Source organism: Pholcus phalangioides, unplaced genomic scaffold, assembly GCF_987345545.1.
Source record: "Pholcus phalangioides strain wild (caught in Gottingen) unplaced genomic scaffold, Ppha-v1.0 ptg000004l_1, whole genome shotgun sequence".
Taxonomy (NCBI): Eukaryota; Metazoa; Arthropoda; class Arachnida; order Araneae; family Pholcidae; genus Pholcus; species Pholcus phalangioides.
In genome coordinates, this window is record NW_028301597.1 from 2,437,102 (window position 1) to 2,450,203 (window position 13,102).

Consider the following 13,102-nt stretch of genomic DNA (forward strand, 5'->3'; position numbering starts at 1 on the left):
TATCTCAGCGAATTACTTAGAAACGTAGAATTTTTTTGTTGGCCTCAGAAGAGACGGGGCTACAACTTTTTAATTGGGTTTTTGAGGACAGGGTGCCTGTATAAAATGTTACTATTTGTATTTTAATAACTATACAACCATGTTGGATTTCGACTTTCCCCCTCTCCCCTCCCAGATATAATCTTATATATGAGATAGGGGGATGTGGGGTATTAATGTTTCAGTCTACATGAATAGCGTATCTGAGTTCTACACGCTATTTGTATACTTTTTTCTAATTGGAAGTACGCTACTAAGATGAACAGTTTGGACTTAAATTGAGGCCTAGGAGAACCTTCTTCAATACTCTGTATAATACTTACAGTATTTCTTAAACTATCCGACACGTTGTAGTCGTGTCTATAAGACACCATAATTTCGAAGTCTCGTGGTCTCTTGAAAAAACCAAAAAACAATCACCACAACAAAAAGGTTGCACATTGATCGTAACATTTAAATATCAACCAACTCTATCGTACTTCGGCTATTCAGAAGTATATCTGTGAGTACTTAGCTAAAATTTTGAAATAAAAATCTGTTTCCATACTAGTAATTATCTCTATGAACATTTACTATTACATGCAAATTAAATGAAATTTTCGATGTTTTTCGATCACGGCGCTTACATCCTAGTTTTTCTTTCGCTAAGAAATACGGAATTCTCGACTCTTTCAACTCGAAAGCATTGACTGAGATGAAAATTTATAATCTTATTCCGCAATTTTCAACGCATCGGTAAATTTAACTTCGCAAGTAAATCGAATTAATTCGAGATGTATAAAGTAGTAGTGGAATTAAATTACGTTCTTTGCAATGCGTCTGTACCTATGCATATTTAGAGAGAATGTCTGAAACACCAGAACGAAACATGTATCACATAATGATTTCACATCGTCTATTCCAGAGAACTCAAATACAGCTTATTATTTTCCCCTCATAGCTTTGCAAATGAGTACTCGATTCTGCAAATCATGTTTCAGTCTGCAATGATCTACAGTCTGAGGGACGATATAATAATCTACTCTCTGAATTAACTGATTTTAATGAGTCTGGGCATTGATGTATTTTCTCGTCTTTTCTTACAGGTCAACTAACAAGTTTAGAATTTCTTGAACTCACGAGTTCTTTTAGATTTCTCACATGCATTAGTTCGTTTCTTTCAATTGAAAAATATTGATATTTTTTTAATCAATACACAGGGTGTGGTCCAGAAGTCCCGAATCAGAATTTCATTTAATTTGGCGGAGCCAATTTCAAAGGCGGAAGTATACAATTGTATTTTAATGCACAAATTTAAAAAAAAAAATTGTGGGACTGTACTAGGTGGGGGACATAATGTGTAGATAATGACAAACATACAGGTTTTTATATACAGGGTGGGCAAAAAGTCCGTAGAAACTTTAAAAATGAATAAAAACAGGAAAAATAACCGAAATGAAAAACGGTTTGCAGGGTTAGCACCACTAGGCCACAGCAATTTTTTTGACAGAAAAAAAAACAAAAAGAGCCGATAGGTGGTGCAGGTACGAGCGACTTCGGTGGAAATATGCAAATGAAATGGTTAAAAGAACTTGCGCGCTCCTAATCCGCAACCAGTTCACCGTTGTAAACAGTGTATGTGGACCTGCCGCACTCTGCCGTTGCTGGATTTGTAACTCGCCTGCAATGTGTTATCCCGCCGCTGTGGTGGTCGAGTGGTCATAGTGACGGACTCGCCTCGCGGGGACCCGGGTTCGAGTCCCACCGTCGCCACAGTGGTGGTCGGCTGAAGTTGGTTTTGTGTGGTTCCCAACTTCGAGGCGCAAATGCGAGCCGATCTCCCCGTTAAAAAGTCTCGCCACAGAGAGCAACAGGCCTACAAACAGTACAAATATTCAGTCACTACACATCCCTCACTTCACTTCTGAGATATAGCTGGCAGCACTGAAAAATCATACATAGCACTAGATACGCACTCAGACTGTTAGGTACACACACTTACAATTCTGGCACAACTCACTAGGTAGTAAATTGCCTAAGGCGATAGACCTGAGTTATGCTCGGTTTGAAAAAAATGTGTTATCCCTTGTAGTGGTGGTCATGTGAAACACATACTGCTGTAATAAACGATTTCGAAGCATTCTGTTCGTTATTTGCGTATCTTTTCTTTGACTTTTGTACGTCTGTGCCACCTATCTGCTGTTTTTTAGTTTTTTTTTTTCCCTGTCTTAAAAAAATTCTCGTGACCTTGCAATGCTAACCCTGCAAACCGTTTTTTATTTTGGTTATTTTTCCGGTTTTTATGAATTTTTAAAGTTTTTACGGACTTTTTGCCCACCCTGTACTTAAGTAGAAATACGCAACGAATAATTACGCAAAAGAAAAATAAACAAAACTACATTTGCAGAAGACTGGATTATTCGGAGCTCTCCCTCTCAGTGTCTCAAACGGCAGTTAATAAAAAAATAAAGTATGTCTAATTTTGGAATTATTCACGCTAAGTACTTGGTTAAAATTGAAAATGGCATTCCAGAGCAAATAATTATCTCGAAAAGTTGTGTAAGTTGGACATTCGAAAAACACGTGTTCCCAGGTTTCACTTCTACGCAGATTACAAAAGCTGCACATGTCGGGAGGCTAAAAAGTATGAAATATTTATTTCTCTGTCTAATTAGCTGGCAAACCAAAACGAAGCTGTCATTAATACGTGTTTAAGATGTATTTCTGAATTGATCATTAGATAGTCTCCCATACATGAAAATGTTTCAATTGATCTATAGCACATTGCGAAATAGCAAGTTCGTAAAAGCTGCATATCTTTTTGTTCACTTTGCAAAATCAACCTTTTTGGGACGCAGGGTATGTAATCTTTAATCACGGCAGGATCACGGTTGAATTTTAAAAAACTAACCACTCACGTCAAAAACGACCAAAATTTTTGCTAGCCAATTGAGTTTGGTACCGTAATCAGAGTATCGGAGAAGCTGGTTGTATATCGGTTTTTCAAGCAAATGTAATCGGAAATCTATTACTTTTTATGTTTACACAATTAGCAAATAGAACTTGAGCAAGAACTTTTTCATTATGACTGATACCTGGGGTTGATCTAGTTCAATACGGAGGAAATAACCAGGAATATATTTGGGCAGGGCAAAACTTTTTCTAAAAAAGAATGAAAAAATATTGATATTTTTATGCGGTCCAGAAGTCCTGACCTGTATCAAAAAAGGTATTTAAAAAAAAAACTGTTAGAAATAGAAACGAACGGTTTAAAAAATTCAAAAGAAAGGGGGTTTTTAAAGTTTTTTTTTTTTTCACTTATATAATTTCTACATGAGCGCCTTTAGCGACGCGGAGGATGTTTAGCTTATACAGCATTTCTTACGATGTTATTTGTAACATGGATGTTATAAAAAGAATGGAAGTAAAATGGATGAGAAATAAAAAAACAATTTTTTGTCGTTTTTCTAAAATACACTGCTGGCCACCGTAAATGCAACACGCTGAAGGAAGCATGCAAATAATATGAAATTTACAACATGCATTAGCGGAGGTGAGATATGCAAATGATTAGAATTTCAGCGCAGACGCACATCACGCGCGCCTGTGGCGCCACTTCAAAGCGCTATTTAAGGCTTGGAGATTTCGACGATTTGAAGTACGGCAATTGTGTTTTTCTTGTGGTTTTTTCAAAAAAACGATCAATTATGCCTCGTAGAAAACAGCGATCATCTTTTGATCAAGTATCCGAGTTCGACAGAGGAAGGATAGTGGCCTACCGAGATTGTGGATTATCTTTCAGGGAAATCGGTAGTCGTGTTGGACGAAACCCAACAACTGTAATGCGGATATGTGATCGTTGGATGCAGGAGGGTACGACGGACCGACGTGTTCGATCGCATCCACCTCAGTGCACCGCTTCACGTGATGACAGGCGTATTGTGCGTATGGCAGTGACGGATCGCTCAGCCACATCACGAACCATAGCACAGCACATTCAGTCTGTACCGCATCATCCAGTGTCTGCGCGTACCATTCGACGCCGTTTACAGCAGAGTGGTCTGTCCGCAAGACGTCCATTGCTTCGTCTACCCTTGACGCAGAACCACAGACGTCTCCGCCGCCAATGGTGCGATGAAAGAAGGATGTGGACGGCACAATGGAATGAAATTGTCTTTACTGACGAGTCACGCTTCTGTCTGCAACACCACGATGGTCGGATTCGAGTCTGGAGACACCGTGGAGAGAGGATGCTGAACAGCTGCGTTATGCACCGCCACACTGGTCCTGCACCGGGTATTATGGTATGGGGCGGTATTGGATATCACTCTCGCACTCCTCTAGTACGCATTGCCGGTACTTTAAAAAGCCAGCGCTACATCTCCGAGGTGTTGGAGCCAGTTGTCCTTCCTTACCTTCAGGGCTTGCCCACAGCCATATTTCAACAGGATAATGCGCGACCACACGTGGCACGCATTGTCCAAAGATTCTTCGTCAATCGCCAGATTGAATTGCTTCCCTGGCCAGCTCGCTCTCCGGATCTTTCGCCGATAGAAAACATGTGGTCCATGGTTGCTCAACGATTGACCCAGATTACATCCCCAGCTGCCACACCAGATCAACTTTGGCAACGCGTGGAAGCTGCTTGGTCTGCTGTACCCCAAGAACACATCCAAAGTCTCTTTGAATCAATGCCGAGGCGTGTGGCAGCGGTGATCTCCAACAATGGCGGCTACTCTGGCTACTGATTTTGGCAGGAACCACACTTCACAGAAGTCTATAAATTTAATCATTTGATGCTTGGTCAACATGTTACCTACAAAATAAATATTGTTGCGATATCTCTTGTCTTTCTTGGTGTTGCAATTTGGGTGGCCAGCAGTGTAGTTTATTGTTGTTTTTCTGTTGGTCTGTTTCCACTAAACGTTTTAATTGAATTTATGAATTTTCATACCTATCTGTACTCGCAGTAAATTGTGGGTGGTCTAAAAGTCTAGTCCTTTTAACAAAAACTATTTTAAAAAATCTTTATGCTTTAAGACAACGGTTTAAAGCATTTGAACGAAAAGGTTTCAAAGTTTTTTTTTCTTATTTCCATTCATTTTACTTCTATCCTTGTTTTTATTCTTTGTAACACCTATGTTACAAATAACATTGCAAGAAATGCTCTATATAGGTTTTACATTCTCCTCGTTACTAAAGGTGCACATGTAGAAATTTTTGAAGAAAGTAAAAAAAAAATTGTAAAACCTTTTCTTTCGAATTTTTTAAGTCGTTTGTCTTCACTTGGCATTATGCTACATATGAAGTCAAGTAGAGATTCGAATATATCACGCAGCACACATTATGCTATTTTTATCTATATTTTTCTCAAGTGTAACCGTAAAAAAAAAAAAAAAAAAAAAAGTTTAATATTGACAAGTAGCGCTTTCGATAACAACTTCGATTCGAGTGGTATCTCGTAATGATAAATAAAAGCAATGTGGAAAATCGCTCTTATCTTGTGATACACCTGAGACACTCATCTCTCTGCCGATTTCCTCTTTTCTATAAACATGTGACGTTTTTTCCCAATTAATGCTTTCGATTCCGATAAAGTGAGATATGAAATTCCACGTTCTGATTCCATCGGCTGAATTGATTGAAGTTACGAAAAAAATTACACTCAGACAATAACCAAAATATCAGTATTGATATTATATCGATCTTATCTCAAATTTTTTGCCATGTTATTCTATTTTTATCTCAAAAAAGCAGGCACGAATTTAGAAACGAATGAGTTAGATATGGAAATATCATTTGAGAGAGAGAGAGAGGGTCTATGACCTCTTCTTCCAGTGACACCAAAATGTAAAATTTTACTCACGATGTGACTTAGCATCTGATGTTCACGTGATGGTAATATGTATATACATATAGACTACGTAATTATACAACAGGTAAATATGTAAAAATGCACCAAAGCATATCTCGGTCACCTATAACTGCATGTTTAATTAAAACAGTTCGATTTTATGGAAAGTTTTATTTCCTCTTCACTTGAATCAATCATGTCTTTTTTTTATAACCTACTAGTCGTGGACATTATTATTATTTTATTCTCCCTCGTCACATACGATGATCAGGAAATCCTCGCTCATGATCAATTAATACATCATTGAAATTTCCCATGAAAATGATTCATGAAGTGTCACTTGATATTACAGAGGAACGTAAGCGATTGCGTGTACGTGTGTTTATATATAAAACTTGAATAGCCACGAGAGGAAATCGTGTTCTCTAATGAAATCCTATTTATGAGGCAAGCAAAATGTATGAACACAGTAACAAATAAAGAGTAAAAACTGAAAACTGACTATCAAAATTTCGTGACGCTTATTACCCGCTTATGAATTTCTAACGCATGCAGGAACGTGTTGTGCATGTATATATGTGTAGACCTAACGTTTTTACGTTGTCGGAGTTATGCATGTTTCGTGTTACATTGGTGTTGCCATTCATCTTCCATTTTTGAAATGAAAAAATGGCAAATGCTTGACTTTTTTTTTCATATTCAGAGAGCAAATGCTAAAAGTGAAAGTGCAGAAGCGTACGGAGTTGCAATATATTCATTAACCGTCGAAGCGCCCGCATCATCTATAGATGGATGAGCATAGTAGCTTGCTAAATCATCCTTTGATTATGTATATATATATATTTAATCTATTTTTATGGGACTGGGACATATGGGATGATGTAGTGGTATAATGTCTGCCTCCAATCATTAGTGTGTCGGTGACAACGGATTCAATGTATCACCCCGATTCTGTATCACCTATTTACTTTTCTATTGTATTGAATTTGCAACGTCTGAGTTTCGTTATCATCTGTTTTTCACAGAAGAAAAAAATTAATTTTTTTTCGTTCTCGCAGAGAGAGAAGCATTTCTCCGATTATTCGCGCAGCTAATGGGTTAAAGTCTGAATTACGAATATGGAATTCGTCGAAATTGACTTTCAGAACTTGGGGAACAGAACGATGGGAAATGAAACTATTCGGACGTTATTGGTAAGATAGCACGTGTCTAGATGGGAACAAAAAAAGCAATATGCATTATAATACAAAACTGAGAAAAAAAAATCACGCGAAAAAGTTTCCCAATTTTCCTGCTAATATCGCACTCAAACATTCAAGGAGAAATATTCATCATTATAATATACTATAGTCCCAGTTTACCGAAACTTGATCATATTCTATCGAACCGCATATCATATTCTATCGATCCATGACATAAGAACTGAATCTCTGTTTGCAATTCAAATTCATATTGTGGGAGGAAAATTCCGGACTTCTCTACTTCATGTGAGCGTAATCCCATACAAAACTAAATTCGGACAGAGAATTCGAAATTAATTCTTATCTCTAAAAGATTGATATCAGACGTGTGTGTGCGCGCTCGCGTAACAGCCTCACATCAAAGATTTCCAACGAACATCTGCAAGGAATTTGCTTTATGTTAATTTGAATGCACACACACACAGCCGGTAGCTAAAAATCAGATCACGCATTAAAGTGTTCAAAAGCCATAAAGAAAAAGGTGGTGGAGAAAGAGATGAAAGGTTATGTGAAATGAAATTCTTATCGAAAATTTCGAGCGACCTCACACATACAGAAGCTAATTCTGAAGTCGAAGATTCTAAATGGGACGTAAAACTTCTCCCAATTAAATAGTGTTCCTCTCTTTTCTCTATCTGCTTCTCCAAAATCTCTTTTGTTTACCCCGGTTTTTATTAATAAAATCCCTCTCCTTTATTATCCGTATTTCAATGTACCTAAATGGGTTTCCTCGTGCTTTGCTGCGGCCTCATCCAAACGAAGATGACATCAAGTTTTATAGTAGCAAAATTAAATTCTGGATTTATTATCTTTGGCCTCTCCCTCATACTCCTCCTGTTCTTTCCAATACTCTTTTGTTAGGTCTTTCTTGTACTTATACCTCTCCTCGTCGTCATCCTCTTCTAACTACGGCCGCAATTCAATGGCTTTCATAGAAATGCTGTAACTTGTTTCAACGCACCGCGTATAACTCCGAAAGCCTTGTAGAAAAATTTAAATAGGACTCTCTCTCCCTCTCTCTTTTGCATATTTTTCCAATAAAGTCAGATCGATTCCTTTTAGTTCCTCCCCACTTCTCATACCTTTCATTTGAGAACGCATATTATATTCTTCGAACATTTGTCTTCGAAATTATACTCAAATACAACTCGGAAATTTTTAAATCAGATTTGTATACAATGTTGACAATTTCTGAATTTATTAAAGCGGGAGGGATGAAAATGTTTATTGTGTGTGTATAGCTCACACAGTTTTGCTTTACATAAATATATACACACGGTTTCTTGAATTATTTCCACGGATTAAACCGATTCACGAGAATTTTTGTACCATTTCGATCTTTACAAAGTAAGCCTCACGTCGAATACAAAGTATCATCAGATATGCTGATCACGCAAGGAATTAAAACAGTGTAAGAGAAGGGGATATATCTGAATGTAATTTTTGAACAAATTTAAAAGTTGTTGATTAATTATACTGTTGCGAGAAAATTTGACTTTTGTGTTTCGGTGATACCTGAATAGCGAACAAAAATTTCCATAACGCGTCTCAAATTCTTTAATTAACTGAGATTTTTCGGCAAACTGAAATTAATATAAATGTAAATATTGGCATCAGTTCAATCTTCACAAACGCGTACACACAATCAATGGCCCTCACTCCCTTTCCCGATAGATAAAATTTATTTCGGTCATTTGAATGAAATTTTCAAACAAAGCTGTTTACGTAAAGACGCCGAAGCGTAGATGGAATCTTTTTGAAAATTATGAAGCATTTTATGAAACAATTTGGAATGTGTATGCATACATTGAATAAGACGTATTCGTTCTCTATAAACTTATGAAAAGTTTGCAACACAGTATGGGACCAATTCTAATGAACCATTAATGAAATGTCTCGCTATTCCTTGAAAGCTTAGAGATTCGGATATTGTTGAACTTTTGAGTTCAGGAATTGCTTAAACAAATATTAAGTAGATTATTTATTCTCAATATTAATATCTCAATATAAAGGAACAAGAACCATTTGAGATATGCGAGTACGTTCAAAATGTCATTTTGGCAGAAAATATCATTTTCTTTTTCTGTTTTTACGAAAGTGCCGTTTTCTGTGATTCTAAAATAGGCTTTGTTTTGTTTATATAACACTTAGAACCGAAGTTACGTTTACTTTAGTATTGAATTTCTACATGCAAGTAATCTGTGAATAAAAACACTAAACGCGTTTTACGAAGAATTATATTTTTGGCATTTTACCCAAGTTTTACATATGATTTCTAAAGCTTTATCGATTGTGTCATCACAAAGTTTTAATATGATATTCTGTCATATATTTTTAAGGTTGTGATCTAAAATCTATGGGCTATCACATGTAACTGTCTAATTACAGTGTTTTATATACGTCATGCTGAACGAAATTTCAAAAAATATACACGTACATCAAGAAATTTTGGTGTAACTTATGTAAGCATACCATACAATCCTTTATATTTTAATCCATAACCTGCATCGTTATTAGCTGAATGTACTGTGTAAATACCAGAATATTTCATTAATATAATTCTTGGCAAATTATGTTTCGAACATCTCCTGAATTTTGCTTAAAATCTGACAATAGAAAATGGCACGAGTAGTCCAAAATTTGTAGCTGTTTTCACTATTTTCAGGTGCTTTCTATCGAAAAAATGTATAGAAAATGTCATGAAAAAATGCTATTAAAGTTCACTCAGTACCATTTTTATAGAAAAGTGCTGAGAAAGGTAGTCGGAGATAACTTTAAAGCCCTCAAAGTGATGTGTTGTGCAGCTTTCCGTTCCAAAATTTCTTAATATTTTACGTTTTAATTCAAAAAAGAAGAAATGAAACATTTTAAATTCAGTTTTTGAATCTAATTTTATAATAAGCAAAATTTTCCTTTTTTTTCATCAATGTCATTAATCTTGGAAATAAGTCGTTACTTGTAAAAATTGATTGCACCACTTCTCTTTATTGGCAGGGCTGTTTCTGTTTTAAATCTGAGTTTGAATTTGTTTATCTAGAATTAGAATATTTAGAGAAATTTGCTTCTTTATGGGAGATGCTGGGAGGAAAAATAAAAACATGATAGAAGCTTTAAGCTTTCATGATTAACCAAATTATCAAGCTGATGTTAAACATGAAAAATCAAGTCAAAGAACGAACTTTTTGTGAATTGGCCGAAAATATTTCCACACGAGTCATTTATGTATTCGATAAAACAGTACCCAGGACCTCGTATTTAAATATTTCAGGAGGGAGAACCAGTTTATGAAGTCATTTATTCGCATCCACATCATTCCGTTTTACTGCACGAACCGATGTCAATGTGAGACCAGTGAAGGAATTACACGGAGCAAAATATTAATCGCATAAGTATAGTGCTTCATTTCTTGTCCAGGAGTAACCGAAGTCTGCAAATTGCTGCATCTAAATATCTGTAACAGCGTTCCGTAATATCGGTCGCGATGAACATAATTTCGCTATACCCATCTCGCCCACCCCCCCCCCCGCCCCCATCAACATCATATTTTTGGAGGCAAGGCAATACCAACGTTATTAAGGAGCCGGGCATCGTACAACACGGGCGATAGCGAATTATTAGCAAAAGCTCCTTTTACCATTTTGGTCGGTCGCGGCTGAGCAAATAAAAATTTTTCTCAAATTTAACGCTTTCCCATCATCAGCCGCGCGACGCGAAACTTATTAACATTAATGGTGGCAGCGCTTTATTCAAACCTTTCGCGTAATGAACTTGCAAATATAATTTCATCTATCCCATTTTCGAATACACACGCCGAAAACAATCGGCTCCTTTCGAAATCGATTTCCATCGAGTGGAAACTTTCGGGGGTCGATCACAAATCCAGCGACCGAATCAGCCGCGACAGCAGCACAGTGAAAACGCCCATCCGATACATTACATATAATACATTTTTCTCGTTTTCTCCGTTCTTGAAATATCCGAATAGATACATAATGCCCGCTATATATCATAAATAATACGTATTTTTGTGACACGAAAGAGGAACTATGAAATTACTCGCGGTTAATATCGAATTTTTTCGACGAGAGGTTAAGATAACATTCGTCATTCTTTCGATATGCACGAATACATGAAATATCTATAACTGATATTGGCATCTGACAATAAGATACAATAAAAAAAAGTCATATTTTTACATTAACTGTATTTTTCTAATGCTTCGTTTTGATGAGATTCGATCTATAACGGAACACGTGTGTTATGTAGAGCCGGATTTTTGAACTGTGAACACTCTCATTTTGGTTTTTGTTTGATTTATCAGATTTCCCAGTAGTTTCAGTTGTTTTACTATACTAGAAAAAAATTAAATACTACCTCATTACTGGAAAAATTCATCGAAATAACCCAAAAAATAACGGAAAGATTTCGTTTTGGAGAAAACCACATCCACAATTGTTATTTTGCTTTCTACACGTGCAATGAAGCCCCGTTTTCTCTTGAAACACCCATGACGCTTTTAAATTTACATGCAAAACTCTCATTATTACCCAATATGAAATTCACCGCATCTTAATATTGAGAGAAAATAATAGAGATCTTAATAATCATGAGAGAAAACATCTAATTTCAGTGAAATCCATTTTTTTCCCCTTTCGATATTATTGTAAACAATGGCTGGAATGATACCCTACAAGCACTCGCGTTGAATATAATTTTTTTTAACGTGACATATTTTCTACTCCTTGTGCGTCATTATAAATTCCTGTCAACACCAAACCGGCATTTTATGAAATATGTGAACATAGAGAAATAGATTCAATTACCTGGCCTCGAAATATCGTCCACACTGATGACGGTCCGTATTGAGTCCCGGACACACACAGATAGAAGGAGCTAATGTTATTAAATACACTTCCGCCCAGCTGTTACGGAAACGTGAGAAGAAGGATCGCCGGTCATCGATGATTGTTTCAGCAGCATCTCCTCACTCTTCGCTGGAAAAATGTCCTCAAAAACACCACCGGATAGAAGAAAATAAAACATAAAACAAACAGTACCCCTGTAACTTGGTACGCGTCCTTATCTTATTTGCGATACTGGTATTAGTATTAGCCAATAACTGATGTATTTGACAACTGCGACTGAGAATAACTTTCCTACTTATTACTATTATTCTCTTCTTTTTTTTAATTTAATGTTGATTCTCGGCTCCGCAAGATACGAACTCGAGGAAAGTCTTCGACACGAATAGCCACTAGCCGAGATTATCACGGTGGAGCAGGAAGATCTCGCGCCAAACGCGTCGCCAAACTCTTCTTATTTGTTGCCAAATGATGAACTGTCCTTGTAACACCGGGACTCCCGCAAAAATTATTGTGCGCGTCAGCTGATGAAGATGCCTCGGATTTACGAATCTTCCTGAATCCGTGCGAAAAGAGATAGATGGACAAAGAAGCGGGGAAAAAAACACTCATGAAAAATAATTATGCTATTCCTTTCATTTTTTTCCCCCCGTTTCGAACTGTCATCGTTTGAAGAAAAAATTACTCTGTTTCTATACATTAAAAAAAATACTTAAGAACTTGTGATTGAAATAGATACTCAGAGTTTCCGCCATTAGAGTCACCTGCCATTTCAAAATCATATACGTAAATGAGAAACCAATCTTTCGGAAAATTTAGAAATGAAATACTTTAACGCACTGATTGAAGGGAAAATTACAGTAAAATGTAGGGATCGATCAAGAAAAATATTTAATTCGATATTCCCCTCATTAGAAATTGTACTCCGGGTAGAGGTGTAAAAAGTGTATATGAAAACATGCAACTAATTCAAGTTACAGACGATTTTTTTTTAATATTTTCGGTATGTCGATTGGTTCTTTAAAAATAATTGCAGTATAGCTTCCGTTATCGAAAATGAAAAGAGCTGAACCCCAAAGCCTCCTAGATACTATTACTACTACTTAACCGTGCATGCACCTCGTACA

At 36.5% G+C, this 13,102-nt stretch overlaps 1 protein-coding gene across 1 annotated transcript in view; it reads right to left on the minus strand.

Moving 5' to 3' along the window:
* Positions 1 to 12,362, minus strand: part of LOC149086415 (LIM domain only protein 3-like) — an 89,670-nt gene extending 77,308 nt beyond the window's left edge. The window contains exon 1 of the mRNA XM_089255495.1: positions 11,937 to 12,362. The gene's annotated coding sequence lies outside the window, so the exon portion shown is untranslated. The remainder of the gene's footprint in view (positions 1 to 11,936) is intronic.
* Between the last annotated feature and the right edge of the window lie 740 nt (positions 12,363 to 13,102).